Source organism: Diceros bicornis, chromosome 12, assembly GCF_020826845.1.
Source record: "Diceros bicornis minor isolate mBicDic1 chromosome 12, mDicBic1.mat.cur, whole genome shotgun sequence".
In the NCBI taxonomy this organism is placed as follows: domain Eukaryota; kingdom Metazoa; phylum Chordata; class Mammalia; order Perissodactyla; family Rhinocerotidae; genus Diceros; species Diceros bicornis.
Window position 1 is genome coordinate 59,975,568 of NC_080751.1, and position 19,560 is coordinate 59,995,127.

The 19,560-nt window shown below is 34.2% G+C and overlaps 1 pseudogene; it reads right to left on the reverse strand.

The window, feature by feature from the left end:
* LOC131411732 (E3 ubiquitin-protein ligase Mdm2-like) overlaps nt 1-456 on the reverse strand; it is a 58,215-nt pseudogene extending 57,759 nt beyond the window's left edge.
* Between the last annotated feature and the right edge of the window lie 19,104 nt (nt 457-19,560).

Genomic DNA, 19,560 nt, shown 5'->3' on the forward strand with positions numbered 1-19,560 from the left:
TTGTTCTCAATCTCACTCTTGTGTGCTCATTCTCTTGCTTTCTCACTCTCTTTCTTTAAATAAAACAAAAACTTTTCATATTGAGGACTGTTTGTGTATATATAGCAGTACCTTTATTTTAAAATACTCTTTGGAACGGCTTTAGCCCCCCTCTTTCCTTACTTATGCTTTTCCTATTTGATTTGTCCGCTTTAATTTCTATCATCTGATTTCCATCTATTGGCTATGCAGTAATCAATGAGATTATTCTAATTTCTCCTATCTTGCTCAATTTTCCTCCCCTTCTCAAAATTCTCTTATTTCTAGTGTGTGAGAACTTATAACATCCTTTACTCTTTATCCACTCTTGTCCCCATTTCTGTTTTAATCTTGTATCTACAATTAATACATTTATTTGCTTACCATCGGTTCTGTTGGTAAAGGTTCAAAGTCCTCTGTTGATTGAATAAACTTCATCCTCCAATGAATTCCTAGGGAAGGCTTGCGTGTTCAGTCATCTCTGAGTCCCTGCATGTCTATCGCTTTGATGTTTGTTGACAGCTTGGCTGGTTTGAAAATCCTGGCTTAGCACTTTATGTACTTAAAGTTTTGTTTGTTTTTGTTGTTTTAATTTTGCTCCATTTTCTTCTTGCTTCATATGCTGCTGTCTAGAATTATGATGTTAACTTGATTTTCTTTTCTTTTCTTTGTAAGTGACTTGGTCTTTTTGCCAAGATGCTCAAAAAACTTTTTTTTTTTCCTTCTATCTTTAGAATCCAGTAATTTTACTAGGATGTATTTTGGGATTGAATGTTCTATGTCAAGTTTTTTCAGTAATAGGCCCTTTTACTATGTAGATTCAGACCTTCTTGGATTATAATTTTAAATAATGTTTCATTGTTTTGTTTTTCTTCTACAAAAAATCCAGTTACATATATGTGAATTTTCTTTGCCTTTTTTCTACATCTCTCACTTTCTATCTGATGCATTTTACCTCTTTTATGAATCTATTCTTATCTTGGCTCTTTTCATGCTACTTCTCAATGTCCCTTAGCATATTTTCCACTAAATCTACTTTCCCTTAGTTACCTTGTAATTTACGCTTTATTACTAAGTTGATTTTTTTTCCTTTCTTTCTGGGTGTGCAAAATTTTCATTTCTCATCTTCCTCGGTTTTTTTCCATTTCTCCTCTCATTAATTAATTAATGAATTTTAAAATATCTGATTCAGAGACCTCTTTCATATCTGCAAATGCTTGTTTTAAGTTGCTTAATTCTTCTTGGATATTGCTACAAGTTTTTGCCACTGTTATTTTGTTTTCTTCTGCTTTGTTGTTGCTCGGGAGTATATTTTCTTCAGCTGAAATGTTTTAATTCTCATTTTCTGTTTTCTTCTTATAGTAGCTGTGTAAGGATGTTACTTTCCAGTTTTGTTCATTTTTAAAAGTCTTGTATTTCCCGAAAGTATCAATAGAGAAAGTATCTATTGCAACTGGAGTGAGGGACTTGGTTGTGTTGCTGTGTTTCTTGCATTGAGAGTGTCTTGGTCTGTTAGTAAAGTGAAGCAGAGTTTCTTCACTGGTTGGCACTTTTTCCCAGGATGGGAGATGATGTGCCTTTTGATTTTTCTCTTTTTTCCCATTAATTTCCACAATTTCCTCCCTTTTCTTTTCCTTTCATACCCTGCCTTCAACTGGTATCCTCTGTTTCCAAATTGCTTCGCTCTTTCCCAGCAGCAGTGCTTTCCAAAGACTGCCAACTTTTGATTCTTCGGTAATTAACATTCTGGTCAATGGAATAGTAAACATTAGTATAACATTTAACCAATTTCCACAAACTGTATGCTTCATTCACATAAGTGCATACACGACATGTGCTAAAAATAATGTACTTTCTGTTTGTTACACTAGTCATATTTCAAGAAGATACATTTATTTACTCAAGCACCATACTGGGACAATCTACAGCACTAATAAAAGATAATGAGTAAAATGAGTCCCCAGACTTACATTCTAAGAGATCCAAATAATAACCCAATGTTTGAAGTGTCATAATATTTGTTTTGGAAGCTAGAGTTATAGTTATTTGCCTTAGTTCACCAATCAATTCTGGGGAAACAAAGATAAGTATTTTGCTATTAAGCTAGGAAGTAAGAGCCAAAATGCTATAGCCAAGGAAAAACAATTGGTTTTTACACTCAACAAAATTCAGAATGAGTGTTAATTTTCTATGTTCTTTGGATTAGATTCTGTAATTGCACTATAATTAAAGTATTTTGAAGAATAAATTATCTTTCCCTAGTTGATATCAGAAAAAGGGGACCATTTTCAAATGGATCTAGATAGTAGTTTGAAGAAAGTTTTCTCCATAAAATCCGATTGATGAATCAATTATTCCATGTATCGTATTCACAAACATTTTTAAATGCTTATGCTTCTAACATTCTTCCCTTCCTTGAATAAATTTGTTATTTTTTTGCATCTTCCTAGAGTGCCCTGCAGACAGAGGCATGTTGGGTGTGTTGAACTTTATATTTCCTTTCTGTTTTTGTAAGAAATGTGTATCAATTTTGTTCTGTCCTAACATTAGAACTTATTTCACGTCTAAAGGAAGCAGTTGAATCATAAAAGCACCAAGTCAATTATTAAATTAATATCCATAGTCTACTATGCAACATTGCAACCAGAGATATAAAGCAAACTTTTTAAAATCTGGATGAGTCATTTACCATGTATTAAAATATTTTTAAAGTGCATTAAAAATAATGATGAACCAAGCAAATATTCTGAGAACTCCCCATTCGCAGCCACCTGTTATTTTCTTTGAACGAATTTCAGTATGACATTATTTTTTGTCTATACTAAGACAATGTTAATGTACCTCAAAAAGCATGCACATATCTGTGCTCTTTTCACTCGTAGTAATGATGTTTCTGTTTTCTTTATCTTACCATTTTTTCATAGTAAACTCTCATTCAGCTCCAGCTTAAATTTCTTCTCTATGCAAAATGATGGTTCCATCCTCTGTGATTCAGTGTCTAACACATTGCTTGGCAAATAAAAATGATTTAATAAATAATGAACTAATCCTGTAACACTTTATTTTCTTCTTAATACAGACAAAAATAAGTTAATAAAATGGTACAAGACCCATGTATCCTCATTCAGACTAAACAAATATTAGTACTGCCATATTTGCTTCAGAATTTTTTCTTTCTTCTTAAAAAGAGAGAGAGAGAGAAAGCACAGTGGAGCTAAAGTCTCATGTGTTCCCATCCACTGAGATAACTGTCCATCTTTCTCAGATGCAACCATTATCATGAATCTGATGAGTATTCTTCCTTCCATATTCTTATTGTTCTACTGCATATATATGTTTTTGTAAACACTATAGTATTGTTTAGTGATTTTTAGCTTAGGTAAAAAATACTAAATAAGACATATATAATGGTAAATTAATTTTTCTATAACCTATTTTCATAACTTTATATTATTTTAAGATTGATTAATCCTCAAATGTCTATATAAAATTTACTAACTTTTGATGCTGTTTAATAGTCTAAATTTTTATGCACTCTCATATTGATTGAATTTTGGTAAGTTTTCTGAAATTTTCTTTATTATTAAAAATTAAGCAATAGTTCTCATTAAATACATCTCCATTTACAAATGTCCAAGATTTTCTCTAGGAAATTTACCTATAAATTACATTACTTAAATCTCCTTTAAACTATTACATGATAGAGTATGTGCGTTTTCAACTACAATATTTTTTCCATTTTGCATTCCAAACATTTTATAACATCGAACACCACTGGTAGCTGTATATAAGAGTTTTTCTTTACTTTCATTAATGCCTAAAAAAATTATTTTGGAATTTTTTGCCAAACTTATAAGTTTGATATAGAATCTACTTCTTTAAACTTCTTTTTCTCTGATTTTTTTTTCTGATTATTGTACATATGTTTTATCTATTAATTGCCTCTTTCAAAAAATTTAACCAGTTTTATTATTGATTTGTAGGAATTTACTTATTCTTTCAAAAAATTTATTCAAGAAACACATTGAGTGCCATCTATGTGTAGGGCACTATTTTAGGTTATAAGGTTACAGCAACAAACAAGATGAAGCCCCTGTCCTCACAGAGATCATGTTCTAGTGGAGAGAAAGAAAATAATAGGATGAAGAGGTGAAACTTGAAGTGAAGGTACAAGGCCTGTGAATTTCTCGGGAAAGAACATTCCAGAGAAAGGAAACATCAAGTGTAAGGATTTGAAGTGGGGACTTGCTTGGCCTTTCCCAGGAACAGCAAGAGCTAAGATGGCTTCAGGGCAGTGATAACAGAGCTGAGTCATTGAAGGGCAGGTTGGAAAGAGCTGGGGTCAGATTGTATAGGATCATGTTGGACATGGTAATGACATTGGACTTTGTTTTAAGTGTGTTGAGAAATCACTGATGAATTTTAAAGAGTAAGATTTGATCTATTTGCATTTTAATGAAAGGTCTAGGGCTGGCCCGGTGGCATCGTGGTTAAGTTCGCATGCTCAGCTTTGGCGACCTGGGGTTCGCTGGTTCGGATCCTGGAGCAGACCTACTCACCACTCATCAAGCCATGCTGAGACAGCTCCCCACATAGAAGAACTAGAAGGATATACAACTAGGATATACAACTATGTGCTGGGGCTTTGGGGAGAAAAAAGAAAACGAGGAAAATTGGCAACAGATGTTAGCTCAAAAAAAAAACAACAGGAACCATGTTTAAAAAGAAACCAGTGATCTAGATTTGTTTTCAATAGGCAGTGATTTTTACCCTCCAGAGACGGTTGGTGATGTCTGGAGATATTTTTTATTTTTACAACTAGATGGATGCTAGTGTCATCTAATTGGTAGAGATGAGTGATGCTGCTAAATATTCTACAATGCACAAGGAAACCACTCCCATCAATCAATAATTACCTGGCCCAAAATATTAATAATACCTAAATTGAGAACCCTGGTCTAGTCGCCTATCAATATAAAAGCAGTGTATTTAGAGTGTTGTCTATTAGAGTAAGGCAATTACTCACTTGCTGTTCTTTTCTTTTTGAACTTTTCACTGGCTGATCTTTAGATTTTTTTTTCAATATGAAGTTAAAATTCAACCCAATTGGAATAAAAATTACATGGAAATTTTAGAGTAATTGATAATTTTGTGCTATGACATCATCTTATATAAAATATGACAGGCAAGCGCCACATTTTTATTTGTTTTATTTGTTGTCATATATATATGTATTTGTTTATTTTCTTTATTTATTCTCATATGTATGTATATATATATATACTCATATGTATGAGTGCATATACATATATATGTCTATGTATATATATTTATTTGTATGTAATTTTTACCCAACGTCTTTAGAATAATACATAGTTTCTATTATAGCACTTGACATATTTTATTATACGTCTTCAGTTATACATTTGTTTCCCTCCCCAGACTGTAGGCATAATGAAGTCAGGAGCTATATCATATTAATCTCAATGCTTGGTATCCAGGATATGATTATTAAATGTTTGGTATAGTCGAGTATTTTGAGGTCCTCAAATAACAACAACATATGGGGTGTTTTCCAACTACTTTTTATCCATAACAATTATGATTCTGTCCAGAGAAGATAATATTAGATAAATGTAAGAAAACCAGAATAATAAGATGAGATGTCATTGAGGATGAATTGACTAAGATGAAGTACATTAATGGTCAATTTAAGAAGTAGGTGAGATGACCCATTGCCATGTTTCTGACTCAAAGCATCAGGAATTTACTCCCTGGCTCTACAGGCAGTAAGTATTTTAATATTGGTATGTAGTATTAACTTTGGCAACAGGCCTTATTGTCTATTTTGAGGTAATTCTCATAATGCCTAAAATGTGCAGAGTCCTATCTGTTGCTGCATGGCCTTCTGAATAAGCGGTGTTGGGAGTAGACAGTGACACGGCTGTTCTATAACTACAGAATTAATGATTCATGATCCTCTTTTGCAGATTTTCTTTGGATCTCTGCATAAAAACAGGTGTATGGTCTTATTAATCCCTCCACGGCTCCTCCTTCACATCTTCCATTTCCGTTTTATCACCTCTCCAGTTCCCGAACAGTGAGTTTTTTTTCTGTAAAATCACTAGGTTATGAAAGATGCTGTTGACAAAACATGATTATATAAATTCATTGTGGCAAATGATGCCAATAAGGCATAACATATCTATTAGAAGCAAATTAAAAGGTAATCCAAGATTGTCAGAGCCCTGTAACTTGAAAAAATGTTTACACTGCTATACAGGAAAAACAGCGTCCTGGAAGGGGTGCTCTTTTCTTGTTGACATGTTAGGTGGGGGGCAAGATGATTAAATATGAGAAATAGCTAGAACATGGAAGACATTTTCTGCCAGAAGAGACCACAAAATTGAAACAGCTTGTTGGTGGTTTAATTATGATTTGATTTTGTTACGTTAGTTCCAATAAAAAAAAATATATAAAATTGTTTGAAATTTAGAATTATGACAATTTCACTTGAAGGGTTTTTTATATTTTATCTATCTCTCTATCTCTCTATCTATCTATCTATCTATCTATCTGTCTATCCATCATCTGTCTATTGTTCACCCACTTGCATGGCATGAGGTGGAAGATGAAGGCATCCAGTATCTAACTAAACATTATTTATTGTATTTAAATGGTTAAATTTACATTGCACAAATAAAATTAAATGGACACTTTCGTGTAATATGAAAATTCAAATAAATATAGCTATCACACGGCTGGAAGCGTGTTTCCTAGTTGAACCGATAGTGAAAAGAATGCTTTATCACTCACTCTGAAGCTTTCCCTATGTCTAATCTAATCGCTACGTATCTGTTCTTTCTAAAATATATGGTGTTAGAAGATTTGAGTTCTATTCCCAGATCTGACTCTTAGCACCCTGATATTGATCAAATTATGTTCTCTTCTCAGTCTGCTCGTGTATTTGTAAAATTTTCATGATGTAGTTTGAGTATCACTACAATGGAGGGTATTTAGAGGTTAAAAGACTTGTTTCTAACTGACCTACTGCTTTACATATTGGTCGCGTCTTTTTTAACTAACCTAAATAACATAGTGGTCATTTTACAAAACGCTAAATGAATATTTTAAAGTATGTGATAAACACTCATGTTCACCAGATGTAAAGACATTTTAATAAGCTCAAAGCAACGTAGAGCCACATTCTTTTGAGGTTAGCAAGGACAAATTATATGTCTGCATTCAAAGGTGATAACTGATTACGTAAGAGTTAAGTATTCTTATAATGACAATATCTAAACAATAATAATGAGGAGGATATTATCTCTAAGAAATTTACCTACTGACATTGAAAAAGGTAACTATTAAAACCAATCCAAAAGGAATCATAAGAAGGTAGAAGTGGAAAGTAGTGACAAGACTAAATTCTTTGAGAATCTTCCTACTTTGCCGCAGAGGGTAACTTGGTGCGGAGAGACCAGGATGCACTCACGACCATGAGAGCTACCAGAGAGGGAGCGGCACCATCTGTTGCCCAGCCTTGCAGTTTCATTCATGAAAGTTACACCAAGTTTTTCTCTTACTGAACCTTTGCATATGCTTTTACCTCCTTAAAAATGAGAAGACTAGAGACCTATAAACTGTTAAGACAAGTATATTTTGGCAAAATACACACAACATACGATGGTGGAACATGGAGAGTATAACCTCAATAAGCATTCATATTAGAAAGGGTAATGATAGGAGGCTTATAGAGGTCACTAGTCCATAGAAATTCCAAAACCCCAGTGGGGATGTTTGCCAGGTACCATTACCTTGAGGGTGGGAAAGGTTCTTTGATTAGGCAGCAATTCTGCTTCTTGAAAAGGATTCTTCAGTTTATTTTTTTCTATACCTCTTGACTCTGCTGCTCTGGAATATTCTTCCTTTGCCATCATTCTACTGGGCCACTGCTGAAGAGTCAATAGAGAATATTTGTTGTTGGTTGAGCATAGTTTTCATCCTACTTCCTGTCTGTTGAAAGTTGAGGGACCAAGAGATATTTTCATGACTTGAATGGTGTAGGACTCTTTAGGTCAGCTTGTTAAAGCATTTGCAAATACAACTTTCTCAAAAAGTTTGTAAGTTTTCTATGAATTGATACTAGTCAACTCCATATACTAAAGCTGAACCTACAGTTCTTTTTCACATATGCTTCTCTTTTGTATGTGAGTATGTATATATAGTATATATAGTAAATATAGCCTATTTGATCCAAACTTGGTCTTATATATTACATATATAGTATATATAGCCTATTTGTATATATACAGTCATGTGCCAAATAACAACATTTTGGTCAATGATGGACCACGTATACAATAGTGGTCCCATAAGGTTAGTACCATATAGCCTAGGTGTTTAGTAGGCTATACCATCTAGGTTTGTCTAACTACACTCTATGATGTTCTCACAATGACGAAATCACCTAACCACACGTTTCTCAGAAAGTATCCCCATCGTTAAGTGACACATGACTGTATAGCCTATTTGAGTATATAGAGCTTGAGTTCATTAAATGGGCTACTTATGCCATATTCTTGTCTTGGAAATAGCAGAAGCAGCACATTTGTGCAAGACCATTTCAAGCTTCTGTTTAAATCATATTCACTAACATAATATTTGTCAAAGCTAGTTACATGCCTATGCACAATATCAGACAAGCACAGAAATGTATTCTTCCCATGTAGGTCAAAGGGAGGTAGTAAATATTTGCTGAGCAATAATTTAATATACCACACATACCATAAGAGTGGTAAGCAGAATATCTTCAGGTTCCAGGGCGGAAAGGAAAAGTAAATATCTAGTCACTATAGAAAGTCATTGAATTAAAAGGTGAACAAATCACACATTCTGTGATGTCACAGTGACAGAGATTAATTACACTATGGTGTTCAGGAATTAGTCATTCCCATTGGCAGTGCAGTGAGTGTAATGGAAAGAATGGAGTAAGACCAAGTGTGGATCAAATAGGCTCTGTGAGTTTGTACAAGTTATGAACCAATTTATACCTAGATCCTGTTCAATTATATAGGAATAATTATTGTCCAGTTTGTATGATACCATACAGAGAGACTTAACATTTTTGTCATCATTTAAATGTTATATCCCTCTGATTCCTACTTTCAGCACAAAAATACCTGCATTATCTTTCTCTTCTCTTTAGCTGACAAAAGGATTAGATTTCAACAGAATTTTTGTTAACCCCAGTGGATGTAGTAAAGTGTACAGTTGCAGTGATAAGAGAAAGGAAATAATGTTATAAGTTAAAGTCTCATACGGTCTAATTAGAAACAATTATTTAATGTGATGGTAGATAAAATTGAGTACATTCTGAGCTGTGATTGGGGAAATACCTTAAGCACCACTGTGCATGTTCAATCTGCATCTACAGTGAATATTTACACCAACTTTAATTATCACACTGGAGATTTATAAAATAGGTTTCAGATTATATTCTTTCTCTAAGGTGAAAAAGATAAATTTATTAAACTCTGTGATGAAGACAAAACTACATAGTTCTCTCTTACCCGTGGGGGATAGGTTCTAAGACCCCCAGCTGATGTCTGAATCTGCAGATAGTACTGAACATAATATATACTCTGTTTGTCCCTAGACTAGGCACTTATCGCGCACTGTGGCTGTAACTTTTGCATTTTGACGTGCGACTGCAAAACTAGAATGAATGGTTTTTCCTTCTTCACAATTTCATGGATAGAAGATTTGTTCTTACTGTAGATCTTAGCAACCTCAGCTTATGACTTTTTTCTTTCCTTAGTAAGTGGAGAACATTCACCTTTTCCCTTAAAGGAAGCACTTTAAGGCTTCTCTTTGACAAATCTGAATTGCCAGCTTTGCTACTCTTGCACCTTGGGGCCTTTATTAAGTAAAATAAGAGTGACTTGAACACAGGCTCTGCGGTACAGCAATGGGCAGTGCAAGATTTCATCACACTACTCAGAACGGCTGCAATTTAAAACTTATCAATTATTTATTTTTGGAATTTTTCATTTAATATTTTTGGACTGCAGTTGACCAGGGATGACTGAAACCATGAAAAGCGGATAAGAGGGGACTACTGTATAGATCAATTTTCATGCAAAAGACATAAAATCGTAGTAGATCAATATGCATAATGCGTTTAAAAAACTATCCACTAGGCTTCTCTGTTAAAAGGGCAATCAGGTAAAAGCCTAAATCTCTTCTTCGTCTAAATGCACAGTAATGCTACGTGAAATGTTTAAACACACACATAAACATTAAAATATATATATTTGCATTTAATAAAAGAAAGGAAACTGGAAAGGAAGCACTGAGTGGTCAGTGGGAGATGAGGTTGCATTGCCCTAGGGATTCTGATATCACCATTAGTCTGGAGATTGAATGCTAAAGGAGCATGAACATCAGATTCATGCACAGGATGAAGCTGGAACTCTGGATCCATGGTGACTTCTCGTAGTGAAGCTGGAGTAGGTAGGTAGTATCAGCTACATGCCCAGGAAAACATTCCTTGGTGCTATAATTGCAAATAATTTTTCTGAGACCTAATAGAATCTCTAGTAACTGAAGACTTTTTACAATCTGGGTAAGTGTTCCTCAGAAGGCTTTCATAGCAGCAATCACGGAATTACTCATAGGATAGTTTTTTTTTTAAGTAAGATATATTTGTAACAAATTCCAATGAATTAAGATTATAGAGAACGTATCTCTGACCAGAAAGAGAAAAAGCAATGATCAACAACAAAATGAAATCAAAGTAACCAGTCAATCAAATAAACAAATAAACAAATATGTGTGAATACAACAAAGCAGACTTCTAAGTAGTCCATGGGTTAAAATGAAAACCAAAGTGAAAATTGTGAAATGTTGGTATTGTTTATAATTTTTCTTAACTTATTCAGATTCAGTAGAGTGGTAATTAGAAGCAAATTCATAGCCTTACATGTATTTTTAATACTGTATGAATGTTTGAAAATGAATTAGGTAACCATTATACTTAAAAAACTAGAAAAAATCAATAGAGTAAATTTTAAGAAAGGGAATGAAGTTAAAAATTACTGAGATAGAATAGAAATAAATGTATAGATCAGTGAAGAAGAATTGAAGAGTTCAGAAATAAACCCATACATATATAATCAATTGATTTTTCAACAAGGGCGCCAAAATAATTACATGGAGGAAAGAACAGTCTTCGACAAATGGTGCTGAGACAACTGGATACTCACATGCAAGAAATTAGGTTTGGACCCCTATCTTACACCATATGCAAAGATTAACTTACAAAGGACCAAGGACCTAAAGATAAATATAAAACAATAAAACACTTAGAAGAAAACAAGTGTAATCTTCGTGACCTTGGGTTAGGCAGTTTCTTTAGGTATGACACTAAAATCACAAGCATAATGAGAAAAAAATAGATGAATTGACCTGCATCAAAAGTAGAAAATTTTGTGCTTCAAAGGATTCAGTCAAGAAAATGAAAGACAACCAACAAAATGTGAAAAAATATATTTACAAACCATATATCTATTAAGAGACTTGTAGCTAGACTATAGAAAGAACTCTTAAAGCTCAACAATGTAAAAAAATGAAAATTAAAAAAGGACAGAGGACTTGAATGAACATTTCTCTAAAGAATATATACAAATAGTTAATGAGCACATGAAAAGACTGTCAACATCAGCCGTCAATAGGGAAATACAAATCAAAATCACAATAGGATAATACTTCATATTCACAGTGATGACTACAAGCAAAGTGATAGGCCAGAAACAAGTGTTGGCAAAGATATTGAGAAATTGGAATCTTCAGACATTACTAATAGGAATGTAAAATGCTTCATTCACTTTGGTAAACAGTTTGCAGTTCCTCGAAAAGTTAAACATAGAATTGCCATATGACCCAGCAATTTCGCTCCGAGATGTAAACCCAAGAGAACAGAAAACCTAAGTTCACACGAAAACGTGTACATGCAAGTTCACAGCAGCATTATTCGTAATAGCCAAAGAGCGGAAACAGTCCAAATATATATCAGCTAACGGTAGATAGATAAGATGTGGCATAACCATACAATTGAATTTTACTATCCACAAAAAGGAATGAAGCACTGATACATGCTGTGTCTTGAATGAACCTTGAAAACATCATACTGAATGAAAGAAGCCAGTCACAAAAGACTGTATGATTATATTTATCTGAAATGTCAAGAATAGGCAAATCTATGAAGACCTAAAGTAGGTTAGTGGTTTCTTAGGCCTGGGAGGGAGAGGGAAATGATGAGGAATGACTAATAACAGGTACTGGGTTTTTGAGATGATGAAAATGTTCTAAAGTTAGATTGTGGTGATGGTTGCACACTTCTGTCAATATAATAAAAATAACTGAATTATAGACTACAAAAGGGTGAATTTTATATATGAATTTCTCAAAGATATTTTTAAGTTAATGAAATTACATACAAGCAAACACAATAAAGTTAATTTAGAAAACCAAATTCATTATTTGAAAAGACTAATAAAACTGAAATTCTGGAAAGACTATTTAAAAATATAGGAGAGATGATAAATTTTCCTTTCTTAGATATCATGGAAGTAACCTGTCTACAAATAGTTTATATTACAAAGAGAGAAAAACATTATACCCATGATATTATTCTAAAGCTTTTTGAACTATAATTTATATAACAAAATTGACCCACCCATTTTAAGAATATAATTCAATGATTTTTAGTAAATTTATAGTTTTAATACCATCCAGTTTTTGTTGTTGTTTTGTGAGGAGATCAGACCTGTGCTAACATCTGCCAATCTTCCTCTTTTTTTGCTGAGGAAGACTGGCCCCAGGCTAACATCCGCGCCCATCTTCCCCCACTTTATATGGGACACCGCCACAGCATGGCTTGCCAAGCAGTGCGTCGGTGCGCGCCCGGCATCCGAACCCGCAAAGCCCGTGTGCCACAGCAGATTGTGCGCACTTAACCGCTTGCGCCACTGACCGGCCCCAATACCATCCAGTTATAGAATATTTCCATCATGCTACAAAATTCCCATGAGCCCATTTTCAGACAAACCACACTCCCCCCACCTGAGGCCCAGGCTAGCAATAATCTGCTTTCTGCATATATAAATTTGCCTTTCCTGGATATTTCATATAAATGGTATCATCCATTTGTGTGTGTCAGTGTGCGTGTATGGGAGAGAGAGAGAAAGACATTTATTTTACTTAGCATAATGTTTCTCAAGTTCATCCATATTGTAGCTTGTATCAATATTTTGTTCCTTTTTATTGATGAATATTATTCCATTGTATGGATATGCCACATTCTCTTTACCCACTCACCATTTGATCGATATTTGGATTATTTTAAATTTTGGCTACAATAATAATGCTGCTATAAGCATTCATATCCAAGTTTTTTGTAGATATATGTTTTCGTTTTTCTGTTAGATTCTTAAGAGTGAAATTGCTGGTTTTTATGAGTACTTATGTATAGTATAACTTTGTAAGAAACTGAAAAATTTGGTTCAAAATTATGGTTGTTGTAGTTTATCCACATCCTCACAAACTCTTGGTAATACATCTTTTTATTATAGCCAATGGGTATATCTCATTGTGGTTTTAAATTACATTTCTCTAACGAGTAATGATTGTAAGCACATACTTATTAGCTGTTTATGTGTCTTAATTTGTGAAATATCTATTCAAATATTGTATCCAATTTTAATTAGATAGTTTGTCTTTTTATTATTGAGTTGTAAGTTTTCTTAATGTATTCTGGATACCAGTCTTTTATCAAAAATATGATTTGTAAATAGTTTCTCCCAGTCTATTAAATGTTTTTATTTTTAATGACATAATTTTAAGCATAATGTTCATATTTTAGTGAAGTCCAATTTATTATTTTTATTTTATATTTTACGGTTTCTGCTTTTGGTGTTGTATCTAAAAGCTCTTTGCCTAATTCAAGGTCAAAATTATTTTCTCCTATGTTTTAAAAATTTTATAGTTTTAGTTCTTATGTTTAGAACTATGATTTACTTACAGTGAATATTTGTGTATGGTGTGAGATAAGGGATTTAAATTTTTGTTTGTGCATTTGTTTATTTTTGCATGTGGATATCCAGTTGTTCCAGCACCGTTAATTGAAAATATTATTCCTCCTCATTGAATTGTCTTGGCACCTTTGTTAAAAATAGATTAACCATGGGGCCGGCCCGGTGGCGCAAGCGGTTAAGTGCGCGTGCTCTGCTGCGGTGGCCCGGGGATCGCTGGTTCGGATCCCGGGCGCGCACCGATGCACTGCTTGGCAAGCCATGCTGTGGCGGCGTCCCATATAAAGTGGAGGAAGATGGGCACAGATGTTAGCCCAGGGCCGTCTTCCTCAGCAAAAAAAAAAAAAAGAGGAGGATTGGCGGATGTTAGCACAGGGCTGATCTCCTCACAAAAAAAAAAAAAAAAATAGATTAACCATGAATTTAAGAGTTTATTTGTGGACTATCAATTCAGCTCTGTTAATATATATGCCCATCCTTATACCAATACCACACTATCTTAATTGCTGTGGCTTTACAGTACATTTTGTAATCAGGTAGCATAAGTTTTCCAACATTTTTCTTTTCAAGTTATCTTGGCTACTCTGGGTCCTTTGCATTTCCATACAAAGTCTAACATCAGTTTGTCAATTACTGCAGAAAATTCTATTAAGATTTATATAGGGTTTCATGAAATCTATACATTAATTTGGAAAGAATTGGTGTTTTAGTGATATGAAGTTCCATGATTCACGAACATGGAGAATCTCTCCATTTATTTAGATCTTCAATAATTTCTCTCAGCAATGTTTTGTAGTTTTCAGTAAACAAGCCTTTTACTTCCCTTGTTAAATTTATTCCTAAATATTTTATTTTTATGACATTATTAATAAAATTGTTTTCTTAGTTTCATTTTCAGATTATTTGTGACTAATATATCAATTATTTTGAAACCTAAGTGAAACTGTTCATTTCCTAGAACAACAAATTTAATACAGTTGATTCGAATATAAAGATATAATTACTTTTATTTTATGAATTTATTTGTTATTGTTCTTCTAAGGCCGCTATGCATATAGGTCTTCATCAAATGTAATTAGATGTGTTGATTTGGAGGTGTTCTACGAGGGTGAATACTCTTGCAATGAATGTTTGTTTATTCTGCTTTCTTTATTTTCACATAACTTTTTTTTCGACCCTGAATGTTTTCACTTCTTGTGTTTATTCAAAATTATAAAAGAGTACTCTATAAAGAAAAGATGGTTAGAGAGTTTAGATAAAGTTCCAGCTATATAGCTTTCTTATTTTACATGGCTGTCACTGTATCTACCATTAATCCCACTAACAAAGAACATCATATCCCTTTGATTACTAAATCCACTCAAGTAGAAATAATTCTAACTCTCCTAAGCACTTTTCCATGTCTCAACCTGAAACTTACTTTAAGACTATTGCAGTAAAAAGTTCTTCTGTTTGAGGAAAAAAGCTGCAAATTTAATAGGTAGAGAACTATTTGCAAATGGAACTAACAGATAAAATGTACGGCAGAGAAACTATTTTTAGAAGTCTCAAAAAATTCTCCAGCATACAATCAAATTATAGTTGATCTGGATGTCAGTAGACTTACACTATGTATAATTCAAAAAATAACCCAAGAATTAGCTATGGTCTCAGAATCCTCACAAGCAAAAAACTCTAAGATCTAGGCAGAATAATTGGAGCTGAGCCCATAAGAGTCCAATTTAATACTTGTAAACTGTTAGCTAAACTTTCCCAATATTTTCTTAAAACTAAAGCCAAAGAAAGTCTTTGGCCAATAGTGACCAGAAAAAAAATTAGAAAAGTATTGGAAAAATATTGATGTACCTTTTGAACCAGTCCTTGTAATATGCTAAGCTAATGAAAAAAAAAACAAACAAAATCTTAATGTTCAAGAATATAGATTTGTGATAGATATGCAGAGCAATTAATAAATAGTTATTCCTTGCTTCTCAGTATGCTTAATCAAAGCATAACACTTTGGAACAATCTGTAGCCAAATTCTTTATAATAGATTTATGCTCTGCTTTCTTTAAGCATATCCAATACTTACTTATTTTCACTTGGAAAAAAAAAGTCAACAGTTTACCTGGAAAGTTATGCTGCAGGGATTTATTAAGTTCTATCCTATTTGTCGCAAGTCTTATACTAAACTATTAAAAGCTCTGATCCAAAATATCGATGACCTCTGCTTATGTTCCATCGGTCTGGGCAATTTAGCACTAATTCTATCCATCTACTCACTGATAATGGGCATAGAGCTTCTCAGAAAATAGAAAAGCTCCAACATTTTTAAAAAACAGCTTATTATCTTAGTCTGCATCTATCATTGAAGGAAGGGCGTTATCTAAAAAGATATCACATATTATACAAAATTACTCAGATGAGCGAACTATATGTTGTAAAAGTGAGTACCAAACATTTCTGAACCAGCAAGGCCTCTTTTTTATTTTACTAAATCGAATATCTGGGAAACAATTCTATGGAACCCAGAAAGCTAAAATTTCTCTGAAGTTCCTCAGAGAATAAGCTGTTGAGGAATTTGGGTCAACGTGGTATATTTTACACACGTCTTCAGTGTGGCAGCCATACAGACTTAAGAACGAGAGAGAAAGGTACAGCGTAAGAAGATATTGACAAAATTCTGGAACCATATGCATCCTTATTGCTGAGGATACTGTTATATATACTCCACAAAACCGGTGCCCGCTTGGTCTGAAGTGGATGGAGGTGAGGAGTGGAAAGAGTCTCTGGAAACCTCAGGAAGTACTGGCAGTGCACTGGTCCGCTTGGAGACAGAACTAACTAACCCTTAGTTAGGAGGGTGTGTTTGTTTCTAAGTTGCGTAAAATCAGTTCCCATTCTTTCTTAATATGAAAAGGAGGTCATTTCATAAGACATTTGTTTGTGTAGGATCCGAAAGAGGGTTATGCTAGCAATATAAACAGGTAATTTCAATGAGATTGATTTTTTTTCCCTCAGTATAAATCACAGGTACAAGAATCCCATCATTCTAAGGCCTGTTTTTCAACAGTTAGACTTTCTTTTTTAGGTGAGGGTTTCTTCCTGTGATATCTTCTAGTCTTATATTTTAAAAGTTAAAATAGGTTTTCAAGATTGATTGGAGGGGAATGAAAAGTAAAATATAGCCTGAAACCAAACATTTAGACTTTTAAGTTATTCTTGTTTTCTTGATTTATTCCTCTAAAGGTGAATGGAATTGTCACTACAGAACTATGTTTTTTATTTGTCTCTGGAATGAACCTTGGTAATTCCACAAAGGCTACTGAGAGCTTTTAAAGAACAAGGGAACTGCAGGCCTCCAGGGACTTGTCAGCACTTAGTATTGCTTGTTTTCTATTCCCTTTGTTTTCAATAAGAAACAAACTTGAGAATTTAAACAAGAAATGCAATCCTTATTAAGTAGGAGCCTGTGTGGGAAACAAAAGAAGCTAGAGACTTCCATGGGGCTTTTAACCAGTGGAGAACAATACTGGGGGTTATACACCTCAGAACTGGTGGTCTGGCTCTTGAAAAGCTTGTAACTCTTAGAAAGCTTTATAGAGCTATAAGAAATGCAGATAAATCTGGAAAATTAGATCCCTGTTTATTTTTCTACACCTTGTTCATCACCTTAAAAGACATACATGAAGTGAAGTAGAAGACGTGTTTTTTGGCGTCTTCTGCCAGTTACTGTCAGCAGAGGGTGAGTGGGCTAAAGTGAGGTTGCCCTCATCCTAAGAGTGTCCCCTTTACAGTCCACTGTATTTGTGTAGCATGTTTATAATTTACAGTGCACCTTCATGTATATGAGTTCTCTCCTTATTCTAAACAAAACACCCCTTTTTCCTTATATTACCCAAATCTTGAATTTAAATCTATCTTCATTTTTTAACCCCCAATTTATACCTCAACCCCACCACTCATTACCCTTGTGAAACTGCTATCTTAAATTTCAAATCTATTGGTTTCTTTTCAAACTTTCTTATTTGACCACTCCAGAGAATGTGATACCCCATCAAGGCCCTGTCTATCTTAAAATGTCTCTCTTAGCTTGTGAGTCACCAGTCCCTCTTTTCTCTCTGGCAACTCTGTCTCAATCTTCTTACCTTCTATCTGGATCTCATTTTTACACCTTAAATTTTACATTTCATAAGCCCTCATTTTTTTCCCTTACTTTTCTGTTTTAATCCCACTTATATGCCTACGTTCTGAATCTCTTCCTTGAGCCCAGTATTCTCTCTGTCTTCCAGAATCTTATTTCCACAATCCATGAATATCTGCTCTTGGATGTCTCATGCACTGTGGTCAAAACCAAAATCATCATCTTTTCTCACAAATCGGCTACTTTTATCTCTAAAGACATAATCCTATCATTCCACTAGAAATCATGGGGTCATCTTAATTTCTTCCTCAAATTATGTTTTTCCATTGAATTGACCACTGGATCGTCTTGATTTTTACCATTTATAGATCTCCCCCATCAGTCCCCCTTTTGCCACTCCTGCTGACACTGCTCTGGTTTAGGTTCTCTCCTCCCTTTGAGTTTCCTGATTGATCTCCTTGCTTCCTCTCATGTAGTTTTTCTAAAAGGAAAACGTATCGTCTGATTCTGGTTCTTGATAATATTTGTCTCCTCGGTGATTACAGGACAAAGCATAACTCTCTCGGTTTCATGGACTACTTTTACATTTACAACCAGGCCCAAACCAGGCCTCTAGATGCCTTCAACGTGGTCTCCACTGAACTTCAGACCTCACTCTCTGAATGTCCCTCATATGGCCTCATGATTTTTGAAGCTACTGAGAGATGTAGTCTAGAAAATCATTCTCATTTCAAAGACCAATTTAAATACCATTTAATTGGTAAAGTCCTGTACTAATATACTCCTCTGTTCTCATTACCCTCCTGCAATAAATTTAATGATTCACCTCATGTGCTTTAAAAGTATTTTGTACAAACTGCTGTCCCCTCCCATCAATCCTCTCCCATAGTACTGCTTTTGGAACTATGTTTTCACACATCCCAGCTCTGTAACTACTTCTGTGACATTTCTCCCAGTAATTGGAAAAAAAATTGAGGTCAAAGGCATCCACGTTTTGTTCCCATCATCTAGCAGCTTTCTTGTAACTTATAGGCACTCAAATACATCTGGAAAACAAGTAGACGTACATCACATTAGGAACTTCACCAAGGAGACAAGGTGAGTCACATCCAGCCCTATCACTAGCTCCTATGGTCAAATTCTTGAAAACACGATATGTCACAAAGACTCAAAGGATATGACTCAGGCTGCAGTGAAGATCTCCCTAACTCATTGCAACTGGACACTTTTCCTCAGAGCATGGAAAATTTGCATTTCCCATTTTTCCTCAAAATTTTTTTGGCATGCCTGCCAAGCCGTCAGCTAAAAGGGATAATTTGTCTCCAT